Source organism: Phodopus roborovskii, unplaced genomic scaffold, assembly GCF_943737965.1.
Source record: "Phodopus roborovskii unplaced genomic scaffold, PHOROB, whole genome shotgun sequence".
In the NCBI taxonomy this organism is placed as follows: domain Eukaryota; kingdom Metazoa; phylum Chordata; class Mammalia; order Rodentia; family Cricetidae; genus Phodopus; species Phodopus roborovskii.
The window spans coordinates 152,986-166,202 of record NW_026126210.1 but is presented as its reverse complement, the minus strand read 5'-3'; the positions used below and the strand labels follow the sequence as shown (position 1 = coordinate 166,202).

The 13,217-nt window shown below is 47.4% G+C and overlaps 1 pseudogene; it reads right to left on the bottom strand.

Annotated features, from left to right (window-relative positions):
• Nucleotides 1-359: 359 nt before the first annotated feature.
• On the bottom strand, nt 360-7,281 carry LOC127218608 (uncharacterized; annotated as a pseudogene).
• Between the last annotated feature and the right edge of the window lie 5,936 nt (nt 7,282-13,217).

Sequence of the window (13,217 nt, the reverse complement as noted above, 5' to 3'; positions counted from 1 at the left end):
AGGCACTCCCAGTGGTATCACATCCCCATTTTTTACAAAAATATTCTTGGTATCCCCCACATCCCTATCCCCTAGGTTGACCCTGCTGAGGGCAGACATAGAAGTCTGATTGAGCCAAGTAGCATCGGGCCCTGGGGTCGCTACAGCCCTGAGAACGTTTATCCCCTAGGTCTGTCCTAGACATTGTTTTCTTAAGGGAGTCCTCGCCAAAAGTAGGAATGTCCCAAGTTTCCAGTCCTGCAGCCAGTTGACAAAAATCAGGGGTGAGGCTAGGCCACCAGGTGCCAGGTGGATAATAGCCAGAGGTGGACCAGATAACTTCACCCGTCTGGAAAATCACCTGCCAGATCAGTTGCTGAGGGGCATGTGGGTTGCCCTTCATAGGGGCCAGGAAATGGGGGAACAGTATGCAAAGCAAAACAATTAGGCATTGAGGGAAAGTCTTAGCTTGAGCGGATTTTGGGTGCATTGCAGTCGCCATCCCTGTGTCTCGTCCCCCTTCTGATCTCCAATGGTGCAGGCCTTCTTGACGTGTGAGGCATGGACCCATGCTGTGATTCCGTCTACCTTGAGTGCCGTGGGGGTGGTCAGGAGCACAGTGTAAGGTCCCTTCCAGCAAGGCTCCAGAGTCTTGGACTGGTGACGCTTGCTGTATACTGAGTCCCCAATGTGGAATGGGTGTGGGACGACAGGGCCTCTGGCCTGGTATACTGCAGCCAGTGGCTTCCAGATCTGGTTCTGAATAATCTGAAGAGCATGCAGTCGGGCCTGGAGGGGTTGGGGATCAGTAAGGTGGTTAGGATCTGGGAGGAGCGTGTTTATTATGGGTGGAGGTCCTCCAAATAAGATCTCAAAGGGTGTAAGCCCATGTATCGAGGGTGTGTTCTGGACCGGAAACAGTGCCATAAGCAGGAGCTGCACCCAGTCCCTAGTGCCATTCTCTATGGTCAATTTAGTTAGGGTCTCTTTAATTGTTCTATTTATTCTTTCTACCTGTCCTGAGCTTTGGGGTCTATATGCACAATGTAACTGCCAATTAATCCCCAATATTTTGGCCACCAACTGACTTACCTGGGAGACAATGGCGGGTCCATTGTCGGACCTTATTACCTTAGGCAGTCCAAACCACCGGAAGATTTCCTCTAGTATTTTCTTGACCACCACTTGGGCAGTCTCATGCTTAGTAGGTAAAGCCTCAGTCCATCCTGAAAAAGTATCTATGAAAACTAGAAGATACCTGTTCCCAAAAATACCAGGTTTGATCTCCGTGAAATCAATCTCCCAGTTGGTCCCTGGCCATTCTCCTCTGTCTCTGCATCACCCAGCGTTCACTTTTGCACAAGGAACACAGGTGGTAGTGATCTGCTGGAGGAGGGTGTTGAGGTTATGAATATAATAGGTATGCTCTTCTCGCTGTAGGAGGATTTTGAGCTTCTTGCTTCCGAGATGAGTCCATCGATGTAGCTGGGACAAAAGCTCTTTAGCCTCTATCTGGGGTAGTAGAATTTTACCTTGGTAGCGCCATATCTTTGCTTCTGGGTCATATTTAGCTCCCCAAGCTCTGGACTGTTTTTAAGTCCTGGTCAGTGTACTCAAATCCCTGTGGTGTATGTGGGGCTGGATCAGAAGTCTTTAAGGGGAGAATCTGTGGTCCCAAAGCTGCTTTTCTGGCCTCCTCATCAGCCATCCAGTTCCCTTTGGCTATAGGGTCATTTCCTTTCTGGTGTCCCAGGCAGTGCATGATGCTCAGCTTCTGTGGCAGAGAGAGAGACTGCAAAAGATCCAGGATTTCAGTCTTGTTTTTGATGTCCTTTCCTGCAGAGGTCAATAGGCCTCGTCTTTGATAAACTTCTTCGTGTATGTGGGCAGTGGCGAAGGCGTAGCGGCTATCTTTGTAGATGTTAACTTTGCTCGACATCCCTCATGGGCTGCTCAAGCCAGACACTCTACCCTGTGCAATGAGCCTAAGCTCCGGGTGTGCAAGAGCTGTCTAGCCAGCGGCCTACTGCTTAAGCATAGATAACCAAATATCAGTGGAAGCCTCTTGTTCTAAGGCTACAAGCGCCTGGGTGATAACCACCTTGTCTCTCTTAGTTTGGGCTCTGAGCCTACAGACCAGCCAGAGAAGCAACACACGTCCGCAGCAAATGGCTGAACCAAACAATCCCACCCCCACCCATTCCTTGAAATAGGAAACAGCTGAAGCAATCCACGACAACAGTCCCTCCCTCAAGGATAGATCAAGGCACGTGGAGTTGAACTGAATAATGATGGCTCTCAACTCCCAAAGCGTCTGCTCAAACTCGAAGGTACATTTATAAACAATATTTGGGAATTTGGGCGTTGTTCTTTCCAAACTACTTCCTGCTGGTAAAGGTTGCTGTCATGGGGGAATCCTAAGAAGATGCAGAAATCTTGGCTGTAGTCTGCAAGGCTTCTTTGTTCAGCCGCCTTGAATGTAGGATCACTTGGTACTCTGTTTCAGGAGGTCTGGCTTGATCAAACCACATTAGTCTGGAAGGAATCCTCAGCTTTTTATTTTCTGTTGAAACAAAAATAGAAATCTTTTCCCAAGTAACTTGTCCTTGAACTTAAACCTTGGAGTCAAAGCATTTTCAAAATATATCAATTGAATTAATCCAGCAACATTTCCTCTATCAGTTGTTGTTATTTTCTCAGCAATCAAACAATGCAGAGACAACACAATAGCATACAGTAACCAGATTCTCTCTGAGCTTTTCATCTTTACGTGGCTTTATTATTACTCCATTTCTTTTACTTTTTATTTTTTATTTTTTGAGACAGGGTTTCTCTGTGTAACTCTTATCTGTCCTGGAATTTACTTTACATACCAGGTTTACTTTGAAATCACAAGATATTTGCTTGCCTCTGTCTCCCAAGTGCTGGAATTAAAGGCGTGTGCCACCACACCCAGCTTAGACAAATTAGCTGCTTTGGTATCTGACAAATACACTCCCTTGTCATTAGACTCACCAGGAAGGCCTTTTTAACTTTTTTTGGGGACGGGTTTTTTTCCTGTGCACGTCCAACCTCTCACTACGCTCGGTTTCTGACATGCTATCCTGGACCTCTTACCAAGGTCCAGAAAAGACATACCTCTCCGAGCGCATCTGCCTGCAGTTCTGAATCCTCCTTGTAGTCAAGGGGTCTCCGATGGTGCCGACGATGGCAAGGTCTCAGATTCCCGGGTTTCGGCACCAAATGTCCCGTGCTGCCATCTCGCCAGCAAAACGACGCGGCACACTCAGGATCCTTCTGCAGTAACGCTTTAATGCATCTTGAGAGGGAGAGCATAAGCTTACAGAGCAGAGACCCCAAATATCCAAAACCTAACCCTTATATAGGTTTACAACCTTCGCCTCAGACGTGTCACCTCCTGATTGGCTGCAGCCCATCAGCCCATATGACACCACGGGAGAGGCAGAGGCCAAGGGAGGGAAAATCACCCTGCACCTGCACACTGACTTGTTTACTCTCAACGCCAGTAGGATGCAGGCGCCATCTTGTAATGAGAATGCTGGGATGGCTCCCTACAGCCCTCTTCCATCTTGAGTGCTTGGGTTAGAGCGATGAACTCTGGTCTTTGGGCGGATGTTCCTGGTGGCAGTGCACTGGACCATACTGTGGTTCGTCCATTTACCACCGCTGCTCCGGCTCGTCGTATGCCATTTTGCAAGAAACTGCTCCCGTCCGTGAACCAAGTATGGTCGGCTCTGGTTAGTGGTTGTTCCGTTAGGTCTTCTCTAGTTCCGCAGGTCTCGGCCAGGATCTGGTGACAATCATGGGACGGGGTGGTGTCTGCATCGCCTTCCGGAAGAAGAGTGGCTGGGTTCAGGGATGTGGTTGTCCCGAATTTCAGCCTGTCTGGATTAAGGAGCAGAGCCTGGTAATGTGTCATTCGTGCATTTGAAAGCCATCAGTTAGGGGGCTGTCAGATCACAGTCTCAATTGCATGAGGGGCCATTACCGTAAGTGGCTGACCAAGAGTCAGTTTATCTGCATCCTTGATCAAGACTGCTATTGCAGCCACCATCCGGAGGCAAGGGGACCATCCTGTGGCCACATTGTCTAACTTCTTGGAAAAGTATGCTACAGGTCTTTTCCATGGCCCGAGCTGCTGTGTTAAGACCCCTTTTGCCACTCCTGTCTTTTCATCCACATAAAGGGTGAAAGGCTTGTTTACATCAGGAAGGCTCAGTGCTTGAGCTGATAGCAAGGCTCTTTTGATTTTATCAAAGGCCTTTTGATGTTCTTTTGTCCATGCAAAAGGGGCGTTAGTCTTGGTTAAGGGGTATAACTGGGCTGCCAGCTCCGCAAAACCTGGAATCCAAAGGCGGCAGACCCCTGCATTGCCTAGGAATTCATGTGCCTCTCAGGGGTTTTTGGGCGGTGGGATCAGAGCTACCGCCTGTTTCCGCCCTTCCGTCAGCCATCTCTGACCTCCCTGGAGCCGGTATCCCAAATAGGTGACCTGTTCTGTACAGAGTTGGGCCTTCTTTGCTGATGCCCGCTATCCTAATTCTCCCAGCTTTTGCAGTAGAGCCCCACTACCTTGAAGGCAGTCCTGCTCAGTCTCTGCTCCCAAGAGAAAGTCATCTACATATTGGCGTAAAATTATGTTAGGGTTATGGACGCAGAAATCCACTAAATCCTGGTGTAGGGCTTCATGCAAGAGGGTGGGTGAATTCTTAAACCCTTGAGGCAGTCGTGTCCATGTAAGTTGGCCGGAAAACCCCGTCTCTGGGTCCTTCCATTCAAACACAAACAGGGGCTGGCTCTGTGGGCTCAGTCTGAGGCAAAAGAATGTGTCTTTAAGGTCTAATACCATTTACCAGACATGGCTCGGGGGCAGCATACTCAGTAGATTATAGGGGTTGGGTACCATTGGATGGATATCCTCAGTCCTCTGATTGACTTCCCGGAGGTCCTGTACCGGTCTGTAGTCCCCCGTGCCTGGTTTTTTTACAGGAAGGAGAGGGGTATTCCAGGGGCTTTGGCAGGGTCTGAGGATGCCCTGGCTAATAGTCTATTAATGTGTGGTCTGATTCCTTCTCCAGCTTCATGGCTTATGGGATATTGCTTGATGGCCACAGGGGTGGCCAAGGGCTTGAGATTAATTATCAACGGGGGCTGCTTTTTGGCCAGTCCTATGCCTGCTGTTTCAGCCCAGGCGTGAGGATATTTTTCCAGCCAACTAGTTTCCATGGATAGCAAGGGGGGAGAGGAGTCTTCCAAAAGTCTATGTTCATCCTCCAGTCGTAGAGTTAGTATCTGGAGGGGCAATCCTTTCTCTCCCGTAACCGTGGCCCCATCCTGATGGAAGTGAAGTGGGCTCCTACCTTAAAAGGACGTCTCTCCCCAGCAGGGGTTAGGGACATTCTGGCACGAGCAGGAAGGAGTGGGTCACATGTCCAGTGCTCAAATGGACCTTTCGTTCTGTTGTCCATTGGTGTATCTTTCCTCCAGTGGCACCCTGAACCCAAGCAGTCCGGGAACTCAGCGGTCCATGAGTCTGGGTTAGGACTGAGTGTTGAGCTCCCGTATCTACTAGAAAGGTTATGGGCTGCCCCCCTACATTAAGGGTTACCCTGGCCTCAGGGGAGGACTCCTGGCCCTGACTGGCCTAATCTTCTCCTCCCAAAGAGAGAACGGGATAGGCTTCTGTCTGGGGTTCTTGGGGCAATCCTTGACCCAATGTCCCTTTTCCTTGCAGTAAGCACATTTGTCTCTCTCCATCCTGGTTCTCCTTCTGTCTCCCAGGTTCCCTGTCTGGCCTGGTCTAGGTTCTGTTTTCTGCACTACCACTGTGGCCAAAATCTTTGTCAGCTCCTGGTTTCACTTTTTATCTCTCTTGTCCTCCCTGTCTTCCTGTAACTTTCGCAATCTTTCTTCCTTTTCCGCTGGAGTTTCTCTCTTGTTAAAAATCTTTTCTGCTTCCTTTACTAGGTCTTGAAGGGTGTATCTCTGCAACCCCTCAAGGCATTGTAGTTTTGTACGTATGTCTGGTGCCGAATATCCAATGAATGACATGATTACATCGGCTTCCCTATATGGGGCCTGGAGGTCAAAAAGGGTGTACATCCTGTAGGCCTCCATCAGGTGTTCTAAGAAGCCTGCTGGGGTTTCTTCCCATCCCTGAATTACCGCACGTACCTTAGCCAAATTCGTGGGGCGTCTCCCTGCCCCTTTGAGACCCGCCAACAGAGTCTGGCGATAGAGACGGTGACGCTCCCTACCGGCTGCCGTGTTGATGTCCCAATCCGTTGGTCTGGTTAAGGGAAAGACATCCTCTATTTCATTGGGGAGTTGGGTAGGCTTGCTATCTGGTCCCTGCACGTTTTCCCTGGCCTCTAGGAGGACTCTTTGTCTCTCCTCAGTTGTGAGGAGGGTCTGTAAGAGTTGCTGGCAGTCGTCCCATGTGGGTTGGTGGGTGATGAGGATGGATTCAATAAGACCTGTTAAGGCTTGTGGGTCCTGTGAGAAGGAGGGATTATGGGTTTTCCAATTATAAAGATCTGCAGAGGAGAAAGGCCAGTATTGATAGAGCCTTCCCCCCATTGACCAGAGAGGGAAAGCCTGGGAGACTCCAGAGCTGTCAGGTTCTTCCGGCATTCTATCTCTGCAGGGTCGCAGTCGGGTGGATGGTGGTGATGGGTCTTGAGGGCCTCTGGTGTCCGGTATTGAGGTGGAGCTTGGGGATGGGGGTCCCTCGCCAGGTGCAGGTGCTGGGAGTTGGGGTGCTGCTGGCTGGGGATTAAGGTATGGGGGAGGAGGTTCTAGAAGGAGGAGATCCTCTTGCACATCTGACAGGACTAGGGGAGCTTTGGGCCTATGATTAGGAGTTCGAGACTCCGACAAGGGGAACAGAGAAGAGGTTGAAGGAGGGGCTGAGGGTGTGGGAATGAGTGGGACATGGGAAGGCAGGGATGCAGGGCAGGGGCCCAGAGGAGGAGGTGAGAGGAAGGGCTTGACCCAAGGAGGAGGATTGCGGCTCAGGCTTTCCCAAGTGAGAATATAGGGAGCCTGGTCAGGGTGGCCCAGTGATCCTGGCTGGAGAATTCGAGCTTTGACCTGCAAGATAGTTGTAAGGTTAAAGGTGCCGTCCCTCGGCCAGCCCACTTCGAAAGCAGGCCATTCCGAGGAACAGAATATACGCCATTTCTTCTTAAGGACATCCATAATTTCACTGTGGGCCCGGCCTGAGACATCTTGCCAGTGATCTAAAGTAAGACTTAGGGGGGTAGTTAGTTTTTGACCCATGGGGAGAGTAGAAATGGACACAAACAGTAGGAACAGAAGGACACACACACACACACACACACACACACACACACACAAAAGAACTATCTGACAAAGAGGGCAAATCCGCGCAGTTGACAAACCGCGTCCAAACCAAAGTTACAAAGCTGGAGAGAAGCAAGTCCAGAGGCAGGCCGTCCCCTGGAGAAGAGAAACTTCGTCTCCTTCCCTCCTCCAAACAACCCCAGACTTTCGTCCAGGGTGGGACCAAGGGTCTTAGGACACATCTGTCTCCCCCTGTGGTCCTATACAAGTCCTGTGCAGGCCAGGCACAGGCACAGATTCAAATACTCGAGTCAAAAACACATAACATACAAGTTCTGTGCAGGCCAAGCACAGATTCACTCGAGTCAAAACATGTAACATCAGACGCATCAGACATACATCAAACATATAGGTTGCGAGCTCTTTCTTACCTCCAACTGGCAATGGAATTGAGTCTGGGGGGTCGACCAAATCCAGGATGAGCCCCCAAAATGTAAGACCCTCAGAATGAGGAGTCTTCCAGGTTCAGTCGATACCCCAAGAACTCAATGTCCAGTACAGTTGCTGCAAAACACAAGAGGCTTTAATGAACAGGAAACGGGCTCCTCCAAACAGGCAGGCTAGAGAGAAACCCCCTCCCCTGGGCCCAGGTGTTTTAAAAGGCAAACCCACAAGATTAGGGAGAGGGTGGGATCCTCTGTCCATTGAGTACGTGACCTTTGGAGGCCTGATGGTCTACTATTAGGGTCAGCAGACCTTAGGGCCTCAGGGTGTGCTAATTAATCTTGTCTGGGCAAACCAGAGTTACAGCTATCTCTTTGGTTCCTAAGGACCCTATTTACCACCTATTGACTCACAGGAAAGGAGGGGCAGTGTGAATTCTTGTCATCTCAGGGCATGGTGAGAGGAAGCTAGCAAATTCCAAGGAACACATATTGGTTAGCTTTCCAGGTAAGACTGTCCTTCATTTAACTTCACTTTTTGGTCTTTCACTATTAATATTAATAATAATAAGCAGTTTTTAACACTGGAATTTCTGGGGCACAAAAGCAGGACGTAGACTTGGGGGATGCAGGGAAATGGAGTCCTGGCCGCTCAGAGCGCAAAACCGGAAGTCCCTTGCAGAAAAGCAGGACGTGCCTACACAGGTTGCTGGGAAATGGAGTTCTCGATCCTCGGAGCCCAGAAGTTTAGGAACTGAAAAGATGGAAACCAGCCTGGTTCTTGATGGTAACTGTAGTTCGGAGGCCTTGAAGTCCAGAACCAGAAGTCGAAGGTCGAAAAGAAGAAGTGGCCACACAGCATGCTGGGAACTGCAATCCTGGACCCTCAAAGATTGCAACCGGAAGTCCGTTGGTAGAAAAGCAGGAAGCAGCCTAAAAGCATCCTGAGATATGCAGTCCTGGGCCGCCAAAGATGAAAACAAGTCCCCGGGCAGAGAAGCAGGAAGCAGCCAAAAAGGATCCTGGGAAATGCAGTCCCTGGCCTGAACGTCCAAACCCGGAAGTCTCTGGGCAGCCTCCACAAACTAAAAACCAGAAGTTTCATTTGTGAAAAACAGGAAACCTCTGCAGAGCACCTTGGGAAATGCAGTCCCTTGCCACAACACAAGAAAACCGGAAGTCCCTGGGCTTATAGGCAGGAATCGACCCCACAGGATGCCAGGAATTGCAGTCCCGGGCCTGAATGTCCAACCCAGAACTATCTGGGCAGCGAAGCAGAGAGTGGCCGCATAGGATGCTGGGTAATGCAGTCCTGGCCACAACAGTTACAAAAGTTCCTGATGGCCTTGGCTCAGGTCGGGCTTGGCTGCAATCTGCGAGCGGAAGTCCTGACCCACCCACGATGATTGGTGTGAGTCTCCTCTGCCGGGTTTCCCTTGCCAGGAAGTCCTGCCATTGGCTTGCCCCCCCTCTCCAGCTATGAAGATGGCAGACATGGCCCCCTGCTCAGTTTACCTGCACTCCTCCTGGGAGGGGGCGTGGCCTGCAGTGATTGACAGCAGAAGGATCAGGAGGGGGGGAGACCTCGCCAAGGTCTGTGATTTCACTGGGGCCACACCCTGCATCCCCAGGGGTTTTACTGTCATGACTTGCACTGCCAGGACCGCCAATGCCGCTGCCCTGTGGGCCCTAGCATTGCTGCTTGTTGACCTCAGACTGTGGTAGGAGACTCCTGCCACGCCCACCTGGGGACGAAGATGGTGAGGGAAAGGCGGGAGGGCACTTCCTGTTCCCGGTCACCATTTCCTGTGAGTATTCCGTCCCTGACCAAGACCTGTCCACCACAGAGGCCACACCCATACTCCGGCCACACACTCAGGGGCCTGCCCATCCTGAATCTGTGCTTCCAGCTATTGCACCTCCTTACCTGGGAGCTGCCTTCTCCCGGCTGGAGGACAGGAAGTAGGGGCTGGCACTGCTGTAGGTGAGGGTGAGGCCCAGAGAGGGTCATTGACTGTGACCTTGGACCTGCAGGGGGCAGGTGAGCTAGGGCAGGGCTGCAGCTAATGGGTGGGCCTGATGCTGAGCAGTCTGGATCAATTTAAAACCCTGTCGCCCATTTAAATATGTAAATGAGACTGAAGTGTTATGCAAAGGAGGCACTAGTAATTGAGATTATACAAATGAGCATGTTACATGAAACTCTGTGAGACTGATTTGGGATTCACATTTGGATATGCAAATGAGAAAACCCGAGTTGTGGGAATGCACTTTAATATGCAAATGTATGGTGCTTTACATGCTTTTGCTATGCAAATGCATGCAAGTTATCCCATCTGTTTGGGATTTTGACATGCACATATATGCAGGTTATATCATTTGGAGGTGTGGCTATGTAAATTAACCCAGGCACTTTCTGTACTTGATGTCTTCTGAGTCTCCAGGAAGCATTTGAATATGCAAATCAGAGTGCTGGCAGGGGATGGGGCCTCCCCTGACCCTGCACCCAATGTCACCTGTCCATGTCCATCACAGGCATCTGATGGCAAATCTGCTCCCTCCAATCCTGCTCATGCTCAACTTTATATAGAAATACAAAAGACACAAGACAGCCAAAACAACCCTGTGCAATAAACGAACTTAAGGAGGCATCACAATCCCAAATGTCAAGCTCTATTACGGAACTATAGTCCTGAAAACAGTTGGTATTGGCACAAAAATACACAGAAGACCAATGGAATCAAATTGAAAACCCTGGTATTAACCCACACACCTATGAAAACCTCATTTTTAACAAAGAAGCTGAAGTTATACAATGCGAAAAAAGAAAGCCTCTTCAAAAATTAGTGCTGATATAACTGGATGGTGGTGTGTAGAAGACTAGAGATAGAGCAATGTCTATTTCCATGCAAAAACTTAAGTCCAAGTGGATCAAAGACATCAACATATATCCAGCCACACTGAACCACAAAGAAAAGAAAGTAGAAGGTACACTTGGATGAATTGTTACAAGTGACCACTTCTTGAACATAATACCAGTTGCATAAAAAGTGAGATCCACAGTTAATAACTGGGGTCTCCTGAAATAAAGAAGCTTCTGTAAGGCAAAGGACACAGTCAACAAGACAAAACAGCAGCCCACAGAGTGGAAAAAATCTTCACCAACCCCACATATGACAGAGGGCTGATCTCCAAAATCAAAGATCTTGGGAAATTAGTCACCAAAATGCCAAATAACCCTATTAAACACTGGGGTCCAGAACTGAATAGAGAATTCTCAATAGAGGAATCAAAAATGGTGGAAAGACACTTAACAATGTGCTCAACATGCTTTGTCATCAGGGAAATGCAAACCAAAACAAGTCTTTGATACCATGTTACTTATGCGAGATGACTAATATCTAAAACATGAATGACAGCTTATGCTGGAGAGGATGTGGATAGAGGGGAACACCCCTCCATAGCTAGTGGGAGTGCAAATATGTACAGCCAATTTGGAGATACCCATATTCCTGAAGAACCACCGTACTGATCTCCAAAATGGCTGTAAATATTTGCACTCCCACCATATGTGGAGGAGTGTCCATTTCTCTCCACATCCTCTGCAAGATAAGCTGTCATTGGTATTTCTAATTTTAGCCCTTCTGACAAGAATAAGATGGTATCTCAGAGTTGTTTTGATTTTCATTACCCTAACGGCTGAGGATGATGAGCACTCTCTTAAATGTCTTTCAGCCAATTTGGATACCTCTATTGGGAAGTCTCTATTCAGTTGTGTACCCCACTTTTTTTAAAAATAGAGTTATGTGGTGTTTATGTGATTAGTTTCCTCAATTCTTTGTATTATTCTAAAATTGAGAACAAGACAAGTTTGCCAATTCTCTCCACATCTCTTCAATATTGTACTTGCAGTTATAGCTAGAGCAATAAAACAACAAAAGGATTTCAAGGAGATAAAAATTGGAAAAATTAGTAAATCTTTCATTATTTTCAAATGATATGATAGTTTTCAAAAGTGTCTTGAAAAATTATACCAGAGAAGTCCTATGGCTGATAAACACCTTAAGCCAATTAGCAGGATACAAGATTAACTAAAATAATTCCATAGCTCTACTATATACAGACATTAAAAATACTGAGAAAAAAATCAAAGAAACATTACCCTTTACAATAGCCACAAACTACATAAAATATTTTGGGGTAATTCTAACTAAACAAGTGAAATATCTATATAGTAAGAATTTTGTGTCTTTAAAGAAAGAATTTAAAGAAAACACGAGAAAATAGAAAGATCTCCCATTCTCTTGGATAGGTAGGATAAACATACTAAAAATAGCAGTCTTGCCAAAAGCAATCTAGACATTCAAAGCAATTGCCATCAAAATCCCAGCTCACATCTTCACTGACTATAAAAGATAATACTCTACTTTATATGAAAAAAAAAAGACCCAGAATAGCCAAAACAACCCTATAAATTAAAGGAACTTTAGCAGGCATCACCATTCCTGACTTCAAATTCTACTATAGAGCTATAGTCCTGAAAAGAGCTTGGTATTGACATAAAAGTAGACAGTCCAATGGAATGGAATTGAAATACTGATATTAAACCCCTCACATATGAACATCTGATTTTTGATTAAACAACTAACAGTGTACACTGGGAGGAGGAAAACACCTTCAACAAATGGTGCTGGCACAACAGGGTGGTAGTATGTAAAAGGCTACAGACTCATGTCTATCCCCATGCATAAAACTTAAGTCCCAAATGGATCAAAGACCTCAACATAAGTCCAGCTAAAAGTGAACCTCTTAGAAGAGTACATGGTAGGTATTCTTGAAGGAAATGGTACAGGAGACTGCTTCCTGAACATAGCACCAGTAGCACAGACACCAAGATTGACAATTTATAAATGGGACCTCCTGGTACTAAGAAGCTTCTGTAAGGCAATGGCCATAGTTGACAAAAACAAAAAGGTAGCCTACAGACTGCGAAAAGATCTTCACCAAGCCTACATCTGACAGAGGGCTGATGTCCAAAACACACAAAGAATATAAAGTTTCTTCATCTTGTTTTCCCAAAGTGAACAGCACCCCATGGCCAATGACTAACTATGTGTAGTATGTGAGTAATTAATTTTTTTTCGCAAGAGATACATAAAGAGAAACATAAAAAAGAAAAAAACACACACACTTTAAATTTTCCCCCAATGCACAATGCAAAGAAAAATGACAACTCTGTTCACAAAAGTCACTCTCATAGAGGTCCCTTGTCACAAGTAACCAGAGATGTAAGAGTATGGTTTTTCCACGCACTGCCCGGCCTTGTCCCGCTCCCGCCGCACCAGCCACAAATAACACAGGGAGACTCTGTATTTGATATTATACTGATGGCCAGGTGCTAGTTTCTTATCGGCTAGCTCTGTCTTAATTATTAACCCATTTCTGCTGATCTATGTATTTCTCTTACCG